Below are 13,331 nucleotides of genomic sequence, written 5' to 3'. Positions count from 1 at the left end.
AGCTTAGTGTCATCTGTAAATATGTTAATGAAAAACTCAATCCCCTCATCCATGTCGTCAATAAAAGTATTGAACAGAACTGGCCCCAGCACAGACCCCTGAGGAACACCACTGGTGCCTGGCCCCAGCTGGATGCAGCACCGTTCACCAGCACTCTGGGCCCGGCCATGCAGCCAGTTCCTAACCCAGCACAGAGTGCTCCTGTCCAAGCCACGGGCTGCCAGCGTTCCAGGAGTGTGCTGTGGGAGATGATGTCAAAGGCCTTGCTGGAGTCCAAACAGACAACATTCACAGCCTTTCCTGTGTGTCACCTGGTTAAAAAAGGAGATCAGGTTGGTCAAACATGACCCACCCCTCCTAAACCCATACTTGCTGGTCTGATACCCTGGCCACCTTGTAAGTGCTGTGTGATGACACTCAATATAAACTGCTCCATTACCTTGCCAGGTACTGAGGTCAGGCTAACTGGCCTATAATTACCAGGATCCTCTTTCCTCACCCTTCTTGTGAATGGGGGTCACACTGTCCAGGTTCCAGCCATCTGGAACCTCACCAGTGAGCCAGGACTGATGGTAAATGATGGAGAGTGGCTTCGCAAGTTCATCTGCCAGCTCCCTCATCACCCTGGGATGGATCCCATCTGGGCCCATAGATTTATGAACATCCAGTGGCCTAGCAGTTCTCTGACTGCCTCCTCCTGGATCACAGGGGGACCATTCTGTTCCCTGGCACCATCTACCAGCTCAGGAGGAGAGCTGTCCTGGGGACAAGGCATCTTCCCACTAAAGACTGAGGCAAAGAAGGTGTTAAGCCCTTCCTCCTTCTCCTCATCTGCAGTTACTACATTCCCTTCTGCAGCCAGTAGAGAACAAAGGTTGGTTTTACCCTTTCTTTTGCCATTAATATATCTGTAAAAACATTTTTCATTATCCTTTACAAAGGTTGCCAAATTAAGTTTGCAGTAAGCTTTGCCTTCCCTAATTTTTTTTCCTACATGCCTCAGTAACACCCATAAATACTTCCTGAGGAACCTGACCATCCTTCCAAAGATGACATATGCCCTTTTTATTCCTAAGTTCCTTCAAAACCTCATTGCTCATCCAACCTGGTCCTTTGCCTCACTGACTCATCTTTTGACACTCAGGGACAGTGTTCCTGTGCCCTCAGTATCTCTTTTGAAGCACTCCCACTTTTCCTGGACTCCTTTGTTTTTAAGGACTGCTTCCGAAGGAACTTTCTAAGTCCCCTAAACAGGCCAAAGTCTGCCCTCCAGAAGTCTAATGTAAAAGTCATATTGATTTTCCTCCTGATACTACCAAATATAGAGAACTCTATAATTTCATGATCACTGTGCCCCAGGTGGCCTCCAACCACCATACTTCCCACCAGCCCATCTCTATTTACAAACAACAGGTCTGGTTGAGTTGTTGTAGACCTCAATGTTCCAGGTGACCTGGCTGAGTTGGGAGGACTGAGTTGAGGCTGGTGCACTTTCAGTTCTCCTTCTTACACAATGGGCATTTTGAACTTTCCACATGTTTTGGAGAACAGGCATTGTGTTAGCTCACCAGGTGTAGGCCATTTATCACCTGATAACATGAAAATGTATATTTGATTTGCCTTTTATTTTTAGAAGCACTGAAAGTGATCTAACTACTCTGCAAAAGGACAGAAAAGCAAAATTCCCCAAGTAAATGGCATAGAAGCTAGTGGGAGATGTCTCCCATGCTTACCTTTTATGGCTTTATTTATTTGTCTTTATATCATAGAATCCCAGAATCAGCTAGGTTGGAAAAGATCTTTAAGGCCATTGAGTTCAACCTATGACCTAACATCAACCTGTCAGTCAGACCATGACACTGAGGGCCATGTCCAGTCTTTTCTTAAACACCCCTGGGAACAAGGACTCCAGCATCTCCCTGTGCAGACCATGCCAGTGCCCAATCACTCTTTCTGTGAAGAAATTCTTCCTAATGTTCAACCTAAACCTCCCGTGGGGTAGCTTATGACTGTGGCCTCTTCTCCTGTTACTGGTTGCCTGGGAGAAGAGGCCCCCCTGGCTACACCCTCCTTTCAGGGAGCTGTAGAGAGTGAATAGGAGACTCCCCTAAGACTCCTTTTCCAAGGCTAAACATTTCCATCTCTCTCAGCTTCTCCTCACAGGACTCGTGCTTCAGACCCCTCACCAGCCTTGTTGCCCTGCACTGAGCTCGTTCCAGCACCTCAGTGTTATACTTGAATGGCAGGCCCAGAACTGGACACAGAACTCAAAAGTGTGGCCTCACCAGTGGGAAACCCCAAAATTCTCTTGATGGTACCAGTCCTTAAGCCAGTTATTGATAACACGGGTTTTCCTGTTCATCATTCATCCCTGCACTGAAGGCATTGAGCAGAACACTACCTGTGTTCTTGTCCCATCATTTACCAACCCAGAGCTTTGAAGCCCGTTTTAATTACCCTACTTATCAACCTGACCACTGCCAGCCTTGACAACAAGTAGTGGGTAATAATCAGAGGGATGAATTAGTTCAGTGAGTCTCCTGGTAATACTCCACACTCAGGCCCCATGGAGGAGGCAGAATTTCCTGGAATGGGTCTGGTTGAAATTGAGGGCTCTCAGTTCCCCTCAGAAGGGAATCACATACTACAACTACCCTTTCTTTCCTCTTAATACCTGATGTTGTGATCTGTCAGACAGATGGAGTGCAACTGAGAGACCCTCTGTACAGATTGTGTTCTCTAGTGTCATCTGCCAGACCCTCTAGATCGAGTGCCTTGTACGTATTTTTTAAGGGCATCTGGATAGGCGATGGGTGTCAGGAAAGGATTCTTTAACCTTTTTGAGCAGCGACCTCTTTCCATTGCCTCCCATCTACTAGATCTACTCCTTCTGCCTGATGGTAAAATGGATGTGGGTCCTCTGAGTTCTGCTGAGCTTCTCTCAGGGTATGAAGGGTTGTCCTAGGGTGACTTTATGGTGGTTGTCTCCCTAGTCATCTTATCATGTTTATGCTGGATATTAAGTTCTGCACCTTTAAGACTTACAGTCATCTACTATAAGAGCTGACACACTGGAGTTTTTCTAGAAATCAGAGGAATTGATAGAATTTTTAATAGAAACCTTGTCATTTTCAGAGAAGGTGAACACAGCACTGGCTTAATTAAATATGGACAATAGTATCTGGTAGAGAGGGTAGGAGGCAAAGTAGTATAAGGGAGCGTGAAAGAAAAATAGACTTTAAGACTGATTCTGAGAGCAAAGTGGGGAGAAGAAGAGTGGAGTTTGTTTTTAGAACTGGCACTTGGTCTCCTGCATTTTTTTCTCAGACTGTGTTGTCTGCGTCATGGACAGTGAGAGAGCGCTCTCCTTTGCTTTGAGATAGTTTTTTTTAGCTAGCTGAGGCAGAGAAGTTCCCTGAACTGTGGCTTTTATTTTTCTTGGAACTGATCAGCTCTGCTCTGGACTGAAAACTCAGAAAAACACTGGGAGCTCACACCTGTGGCCTACCAAGGCCCGGGATGCAGGATTTCCAGCACAGGAGGGATTGATAAGGGACTGAACAAGCTAAGTGAAACCCCACAAAATAGACTCTCTGACTCTCCCTCTGAATTTGCCATCTCTTCAGAACAGCAAGAGGTTTTATTTTTTAATATTATTCATTTTTTTAAACACTTGTGAATAATTTACTTGTTAAATAAACAGTTTTTTTCCACTTTTCTCCCAGGAAATATTTTTCCAAACCAGTAGAGGGAGGGGCCTCTTGAATCTGCTTTCTAGAGAGACCCTTTTGGAAGTTTCCTCCCAAATGTGCCCTAAATCAGGACAAGGAAGTACGTCTACCAGTCTATTTCTCTTTCACTCTTCCTAATCATCCTTTGCCTCTTACCCTCTCTATCAGATCTTATTGTCCATATTTAATTAAGCCAGTACTGTGTTCACCTCCTCTGAAAATGACAAGGTTTATATTAAAAATAATACCAATTTCTCTGACTGCTAGACAACCAGCAGTGTGTGAGCTCTTACACTAGATGATTTAGTACAATACCAGTTACAGTAAGTAACTTAATTCCATCCAACCTCAAGAAAAAACTTTGTGTGTGTTCTTAGATCAAAAAAGATCCAATTTTGATGACTATGGTCTGTGGCACTGCAAGCTGTGTGAGTTTGTAGAGACAGACAGCCCAGCCAGTTTTGTACTGTGCTTTTGTTTTACAACTGTACAAACAAATTCTACAAATGTAACAGAATGGTGGTGTTAACTTTATACACATCCATCAAATAATAAGTTAAAGATCATGACTAAGCAAAGAAGCCTTCATAAGAGAAATCCAAAATCCTTAAACCATGTATGGGACCCTTGGAGTGACAATTCACTCATGACTTTCCTTAACTGCCTCAAGAGTCAAATATTTTAAGGACATTACAAACACAAGGATGTGTCATTTTTAATCTTATACCAAGATGTGACCTGGTAAACCTAACTAGGACAGGAAATGTTTCCTTTAATAATTTCAAATTGATTTGGTAAACAGTACTTTCAAAAGCAGTTATATACCTCAGTAAACACAATATTACTCCTGCAGCTCTGGAATGTGTTACACAACTGGTATCCCGTACCTGGCACTTTAAAATATATTCATTTTAAACAGAAACAGGGGGAATGCCTGGCGCTATCTATACTCTAAATCACTACACACTATTAGAAGGATTTTATATATTTAAAAGATAAGGACTTAAGGATTTAACTATTTATGGATGTGAGTCACAAACCTGGGTTAAAATCTATTGTTTCCCCTGTTGGTTGGTCTTCCCATGGTTCTGTGGGAAATGTTGAAATGTTTCAATATTTTTGTTGAAACATTTCCTGTTTATAGAGTTACATTTTAAGTTTGCAACTTCCAAGTAACGAACCCGTGGCATGACAATTTGAAAACTTTTATTGTTGGTAATCCCGCCTGACAGCTCCTGGGAATGGATGTTACAACTTCAATGATATATGGGATACATCACTAGCTGGGAGAAGCTAGGCTTGTGGAGCTGGGTCAAAACATCAGTGCCATCATGCTGTCTTGTCATCCTGTCTACAAGGCACCTGCAGAAGGATGACAAAGAACACTATATTTTTTAAACAGAAAAGAGGGAACTGTGACAGCTATAGCTGGTCTACAGCTGCACAGATAATTTAGCATAACAGACACCAACTCAACCAGCCTAGCTCGTTAGAGAACTGAAGTAAACAAGTGCCAAGCATGCTAGGACAGGTCAGTTTCAAATTTAAACAGGGGACCTCAACCAATCCCTTTGAACCAATAATGCACCCATATAATTGGCCAGTGAGCTCGGTCGTGTAGGTGTAGAAGTAGTGATTAAAAATGAAGGAGTTGGATTGTGGGTGCTGCTGCATATTATCTGCTCCCCAAAAACCTCTCCTGTAGAAAAGCAGGTTGGGTTATTTTTCAGGCAACGCAGTCAGATCCACACACATCACTCATCACAGCCGGCTCTGCGAGAGAGGCAGAAGGCTCTTTTGAGGGTATGGTCCAGAGGAGGTTTATTGCATGGAGGCTGAAGGAAACCCAGGCAAAAGAGAGAGAGCCTGTGCTCTGGATGGCTTAAGAAGGGAAAGGGATGGGGGGAGTGGAGCGAAGAGCAGGGCAAAGGGGATTGATCTCTAGGGGAGAGGGGGCAGCCACCAGGGGTCACCAGTGAGGAAACAAGGAAAGGAGCAACAAGGGTAGGTTGCAAAATATAGGGATCAGTGAGACAGGGGTCCATGAGGGAGTCTTGTCTTTTTCCACAGGAGGAATGAACTCTATGGTGCAATGTCCTTGGGAATTGGCTGGGGGTAGGCAGTTCATGGGATACTACAAGGGATTACAGGTGAACTCGTCCCTGTTAAGTCATAGCTGTACTAATTACCAAAGAAGAACAGCCTTGTCCTTAATGGTTCCCAGCTGTGACTAATAAAGATAAGTGTGATAAAAGGGTGGGTTGGCTTATCAGGGAGAACCTCGAGGAAGAAGACCTGGAGGAGGTAGACAAGCCCTGAGAAAGAAGGAATGGTTCAGAGAGACACAAAGAAGAATGAAACAAGGAAGAGAGTTGCTGCTGCAAGAGATCTGCTGTGAGATCAGTCTGGGTCTGATAGAGTTAGAGCTTGCTGTTGGAGCCTGCAATCATAGTCGAGCTAGGTAAAAGCTTGTGGTAAGAGGCAGCAAGGAAATACTTGCAGTCATATTCCAGCAGGAAATAGCCAGCAGTCAGAGTCTGCCAGAGAAACCAACAGTAGGAGCTTGCTGCAACCAGTCAGAATGGCTGAGCTGTAAAGAAGAATATACCAGGACCCTTGTCACATAGTTAAATGATAGTCTGTGTCTTGGCTCATTTCCACCCCTGACAAGAGATCTGCTGCAACTGGCAGAGTTAAGGTTTCTATCTAATCATGTATGTAAGTGTGGGAAATTTGAAGCCCCTATAAAAGGGGCTGCTGACAATAAACTTAGGCTGTTGCTGCATGATCTTGGTGTGATCTTGTTGCATTCCTGTCTCCGTCATCAGTGCTGGTTATATTGGTACTGTAGAGATCTCCATCTGTGATGTATGAAAAAAGGGACAGGTGCTTGAAGAGCCTGACATGACCTGAAAGTCCTGTGCATAGGGGAGGACATCATGTCAGCCTTCTTCCCAGTGCCACTTCATGACCTGTCACCAAGATGCTAGAAGCCTGGTTGTGGGAAGAGCATAAGGATGGCTGAAGATTTTTGTTGCACAACCCCCAGACTGATGCACTTGCCATCATTTACAATTCTCTGTTAACAAATTACTATTTGATCAGATTTCTATATCTGACCATTGCTGTTTTCCATAGACTATTGATGTATTTTCTGTAGGTTTGGTTTATTTTTTTGAACTACAAAGAGATATCTTATTGTCTGATACATTCATCTTACACATGATTTTGAATGGAGAACCTATGTCATCAGTTACAGTCAAAAACAAAGTATCTCTGAGAAGTCTAAAAGTTTTTACAAGTTTTACCTTTGATTAAATTTAACTTCATTAAAGAATTTTATCTACAATTTAAACCTGATGACTTCTAATTTTTCTCCCTTAAATTTGCCTTTGAACATAGTCTTAAAGTCAAAGACATTAGTATAATATGATACTATTTCTCCAGTCACAGAAATCTTGTGCTAAAACCTTTGCCAAAAGTTTATGATTGATACTACTGCTTAAGAAATTTTTATCCTCTTCTAAACTCTTTATCACTGTGACCTTTTAAGTCTTGAGTTCTTTAGTTAGTCAAATTGTATTGTACCACTTCTTTTTTCCCCCGGCTAGCTGATGACTGGGGGGGGGGGGGGGGGGGGGGGGTGGGGTGGGGTCGGTGGGCAGAAAATTCCCGCTGGAGCTCCATCTGAATCCCAGGTGTCAGCTGTTTTGATGCATTATAAAACACAAGGGTCCCAGGGTAACTTTATTGTAACTTTATTGATGGTAAACTTCCCCTTTCCTTCTCCTGGGACCCTGATCAAGGGGCAAATAAAAACTTATATGTGTGGGTAGGTCGTAGGGGAAGGTACAATCTTTAACAAATCAGGACAATTGGGAGTAAAAAACCAGGCAGGGATTACAATATATGAACCAATAAAATTCCAAGGGAAGAAAAACAGTTTCAGTAAACTGCTAAAGTTTGGAGAAATAGAAACTAGAAACTAACTGACGGAATATCTGGGAAAAGGCAGGGACAAAAAGGAAACAGCATAAAGAAAACTACCAAATTACAAATCAAACAATAAACACTAATAAAACAAAAAAGCACAACATAACAGTATTGTAGTTGCCCTATATGTGAGAAAGCTGATATCTAAATTTACTACAATTTCTATTTCTGATTATTATCTTCACCTTAAAAATGTGGAGGGTTTTCCATCTTCCTGATCTGCAGGCTGTCCATGCAGGACTAGCAGCAAGTTGTGCTGGAATCAAACAGCATTGTGTGTGTCAGACAGACTTTGATGTTTTAGAGCTGTTGTCCCTCTGCCTTAAGCTGTCACCTGTCTCTCTTAACACTTCTGTTGAGAAATTAATCCTGTTCATTTCTTAATTTGCATGTGGGCATCAGATGAAGCTACAAAGACAAACCTCAGAGTTGCCTTGGGGCTCATTTACTTCAGCATAATCCTTTGTGTGTCATGATAGATTTCCTCTGGAGAAGCTGATATAGAGAGCAGCAGTCCTACTCTACTGTTTCAGTAAGAAGATGACATGACAATCATTTCTGCAGTCAGGCCATCAGAATACCAGTTGCCAATGACTACCAAGTTTCCATTTTTTTGGTATGATCTAAGTTAATCGGATGCAGAAAGAACAACATAGACAGCTAGTGCTTCCTATACTGTGCACTGAGGAACTGAAGTCAAGGTTGATGAACAACTGAAAATTCAAAAGCAGTTCTGTTCATAGTCTTCAAATTAGGAGGGGTTGTTCTTTCTTTTAAATATTTCCATTTAATATTCTGAGCTATTTCTACTCAGTTTTTGATTTTACTTGTTTTTTAATTCTAGTCAATTTTTGATTCTATATAGTTTGTGGAGTTAATTAAAAATGATGTTTTCTTTCTCAAGACTGATCTTTTGTTTTATGCCCATCACTATATTTTTTCTTTGAGTAAACAATTCTAGTTACTTTCAGTTTTGTAAGTGAAGCCATAAAGAAGATACTGAATTTTATATTCCTTTTAGGCAAAGGAACAGATTAGAAATGTAATTCCACCTGGGGTTGGAAAATGCTACATTTCTGTACAAAAAACTTCTGGATACTTTTGTCCTATTATATCACTTAATGCAGTTGTTTCTGATACTTTGACATTTGTGATGCAAAGCCTCTCTCTTCTAAGACAACATTGTCATGGCTTAACCCTACCTGACAATTCAGTATATGCAGCTGCTCACTCCTTCCCCCGTCATTGGAATGGGAAGGAGAATTAGAAAAAAGTATAACTGCGAGTTAAGAACAATTTAGTAATTGAAATATTGTTAAAAAACTCTAAACCAATTAAACCCCTAAATAATGAGGAGGGAGATAACAAAAAAAGACAGGAATAAAGTCAAAGAAAGAAAAGTGGTGCAAAATACAATTAACCACCACCTGCTGACCAAGCAACAATCAGTCTCTCCTGGCCAGTTCTCCCCAGTATATGTACTGGGCATGACGTTTTATGGTGAGTAATATCCCTTTGGCCAGTTGAGGTCCCATGTCCTGGCTGTGTTCCCTGCCAACTTCTTATGTATCTGTTCACTGGCAGAGCAGGAGACACTGGGCAGTCCGTGACTCAGTGTAAGCACTGCTCAGCAGCAGCCAAACCATATGTGTGTTATCAACATTATTCTCACACTGAATCCAAAACATGGCACCATACCTATTACTAGGAAAAAAATTAATTCTATCCCTGCCAAAACCAGGACTAGTGCATTTCATCAGCTGTTTATTTTTTTGTGTTTTATTTTATTTTTTAAACTCAGGATGGCCTCAAAACATTACATTTTGAAGGAAATATTTTTCATCTGTAATCAAGGTTACTCATGGTTTAGGAGATCAAATATGATTTTCTAAATTTGTGGGCTCTTCTGTGTACCAGACACCAAAGAACAAAGTTATGATAAAAACAGACCTTCTCTGACAGCCACCACTGTTTCCCTGAGCTGTTCCCTACAGTTAAATCTGCTATTGATCACTTATTGAGTGACACTTTAATAGACCTTGATCTATGAAGGAAAACCATTCTTGTAGTCTTAGTTACTCCCCGAGTCACTTTACAGTTGATGCAGAAAAAATGCTCCTACAAGAGTAATGTGACCTACTGTGAACATTAAGTGGGATGAAACATGCCTTAAAAGTGCTATTTACTTTCTGCAGGCCTCAAGAGTCTTGACAACTGGTTGACATGCAGACTTTTTTTGCTCAGATGCCCTTTTGAAGGAGTGGTCTGAGGGATGCTGGGCAGTGGCTTCCGTGAGTTAGAGGATTATGTTGAGAACTGTCCATCTATCTTATTTACCAGGCAGAGTTCCAAATTTAACTTAGTTAATAAGTGATTTTCACCAGCAAGTCCTGACAATGCAAATACGTCTCTACCATGAGCAAGAACATCATCATTACTTTGTCAAATTTCCCAGTGTGCATTTTCGCAAATTTGCCAGCATTGTACTTTTGAACACATATTATTCTTGCTGTAGAAGTGCAAGCAAAACATGACCTGGCAGAAAACCCTAGAACTATGGCTGAAGTGACAGAAGATGAAACTAGAATACAAAGACAAGATTCACAAATATTGATCGTATTCATGCAAGACTTCTGAAAGTATTTCTGTAGCAGATGTCATTGGCCCACAGTAGAGCCAGAAGGAAGCAAAGAGAGAACAATGAAGTCTGCAAGGTAAACAGTGGACTCCAAATGAAGAGAACATCTATTGTGGGGTTGCTGCACATGGAGAAACCTGGTGGTTCTTGGAATCAGTGCTGTCACAGCTGATGGCAGTAGAATGTCTCTGCTTGGAAGTGCTCTGATGATCTCTGCAATCTGGTACCACCTGTGTCAATAGGTTAAAAATAACCATTTTATAAATCTTAGACTTCATAAAAGTCTGCTTCATTTGTTGGCGGGTGGTATCAAAGCCCAGTTTCAAGAAGGGTGGTAGACACTGAAGTAGTAGTATTTTAAAATTAAAATATCACCTATTTGTGCCCTATCCATCTTGAAACATAACAGATAATTTCTTACATACATATTCTTTGATTTAGTTTGTTATGTGGAGTTGAGGATGGAATTAGAATAGTTTGGCATTTGTGAGATATAAATGAAAATTTATCTGAGGAATAAATCAAATTATTTCCAAAGTTGGTAAGTGGAAAAATGCTGCCTTTTTTGTGTATGTCAATTATGTTGTGGCTAAAAGTCAATTTAATAGTAATTAGAGGTAAAGTAATGGAGTTACTTTAGGTAAATTCAGAATCTTGTGTGAAACTGTCCATTACATTATTGTAGCCTCAATGTATGAAATTACATTTTACTGTGTGTGCTGTTCATTACATGTAAAGCTTTTTTTTTAGTGATGAACGTCTTATACAAATTTGCAAAATAGAGTACTGAATACAGGGAAGACTTAGTTAAAATAATTTTATTTTTATTTTTTTTGTCAGAATTTTAAATTATTTTTCTTATTTTTGTTTGTCATTTAGTTATGAACAAAATGAATATTCTGAATTCTGGAAAAGAAACAGTTATGTAACTCACACGTTTCCTTTTTTTTTCTCATTGGTTTTAAGTCACAGGAATAGGATCATGAATTGCAATGCAATGGTATTTTGCGTGGATCACCAGAGGAAGTTAATTTTAGAGAAAACTTCTTAAGATCTATTTAAGGAGCAATCATTATTGATCTTACTAGTTTGATCCTGAACATAAATAAATTAATTCTTTCTATGTTTTTTGTGAAATTCTGCTTCTTGAAAATCTGAACACCATTGGATTTTTTTTTTTTTTTTTTTTTTTTTTTTTTTTTTTTTTTTTTTTTTTGTGGAAATACCTGTTTTCCAGAGACTTCAAGGATTTAAATTAAATGCAAAGTTTGTAGCTATGAAGATGGTCAGAATGAGTCTGGGGATCAGACCTACCTCTGCTTTGGTCTGTTCCTATCCTTTGCAGCAGTCACACAGAATTTGTTACCTCCACAGATGTAGGTCTTGTCCCTTCAAGACAATGAACTGCATCAGTTGACATCTGTAAGGCACAGCTTCAGCTTCAATCATCACTGCTGGCTAGCACTGTGAAGGTTGAGAAAAAAGCCTTTTAAAAATACATAAATAGCAAAAGGAGGATCAGAGAGATAACATTTTTACTTCATTAAATCAGTCAGTTCAGACATCATGATGTAGACAAGGCAAAGACATTTGACATTTTCTTCACCTTTGTATTCATCACCTCGTGATGGGGACTGGGACCCCAGAAGCCCTGCGCTGGCAGACTGTGGATCTCAGGGAGGATGGCAAACTCACAGCCAACCCAGAACATGCTTGAGACTTGCTGCTTTATTTGGTTGTGAGCCAGACCCCTGGAGCCCAAATGGATTCATCCCAGGCTACTGAAAGAGATGGCAGATGCCACCACAGGGCCTGTCTCCATTATTTTTTAACAGTCTGGTAGTCTGGAGAGATCCCTGTAGATAGTAAATTAATGTGTGTTGTCCCAGTTTTCAAGAAGGGTAAGAAAGAATCCCCTGTTAATTGCAGGCCTACCAGTCCCACTTCAGTATCTGATCAAATTATGGAGAAGGTTGCTCTGGAAATGAATGAAAAGTACTTGAGAGACAACTCTGTCATTGGTCATACCCAGGATGCGTTCACTTAGGGGAAAATCCTCCTTAAGTAGCTTGATTTCCTTTTAAGACAAGGACAGCCATATAGCCGACAAAAATAAGTTAGTAGATGTGGGTTTTTTTTGGGAATTTTGGGAGCTTTTTGATTGTCTTTCACAGTAATCTTCTGGATAAAATGTCCAGCAAACAGTTAGTCTATAATACATTGGGTATTATACTACAGGCCTGTCAGTCCATCCTTGGTTCCTGGAAAAATTATGAAGATCCGGCTGGGTACTACTAAGAGAATAATGCAAGAATCAGTCAGCTTGAGTTCAGTAGGTGTTAAGTTCTGCTTAACAGTTTTGACATCCTTCTACATCAAAGTCACCTGCCATGTGGATGAAGGTGGTGGCTGGAGTTTTTCTAGCTTTCAGTAAGGCTTTTGATGCTGCCTCTCACAGCATCCTTCTGGACAAACTCTCCAACTACAAAATGATAAGGTCTGCCATTAGCTGGTGAAGAACTGATTGAAAGAAAGTGTCGGAGTGAATGAGACCAGTGGTTGCTGACCAGTGGTGCTCCCCAGGGCTTAATCTTAGGACCTGTTCTGTTCAATATTTTCATCAATGATCCGGATGCAGGAGCTGAACATCTCAGTAGCAATGATGATACCAATCTGGAATGGGCTGTTGACTCTCTTGAGGTATGAGAGGCTGAGCAGAGGGATGGGGATAGAGTGGAGCATTGACAATCATCAGTGGCATGAAATTTAATAAATAAAAGTGCCAAATTCTGCAACTGGGATGAGAACAACCCTGGTTGTCTGTATATGCTAGGGGTTGAGATTATGGAGAGCAGCACCACAGGAAGAAAACTGGGGCCCTGGTCAATGACAAGGTGAGCATGTGTCAGCAGCGCCCTGGCAGCCAGGAGGGCCACCTGTGTCCTGGGGTGCATCAGGCACAGCATCAC

Source organism: Pyrgilauda ruficollis, unplaced genomic scaffold, assembly GCF_017590135.1.
Source record: "Pyrgilauda ruficollis isolate IOZ18807 unplaced genomic scaffold, ASM1759013v1 scaffold75, whole genome shotgun sequence".
Lineage (NCBI taxonomy): Eukaryota > Metazoa > Chordata > Aves > Passeriformes > Passeridae > Pyrgilauda > Pyrgilauda ruficollis.
Note: the sequence above shows the minus strand (reverse complement) of the source record.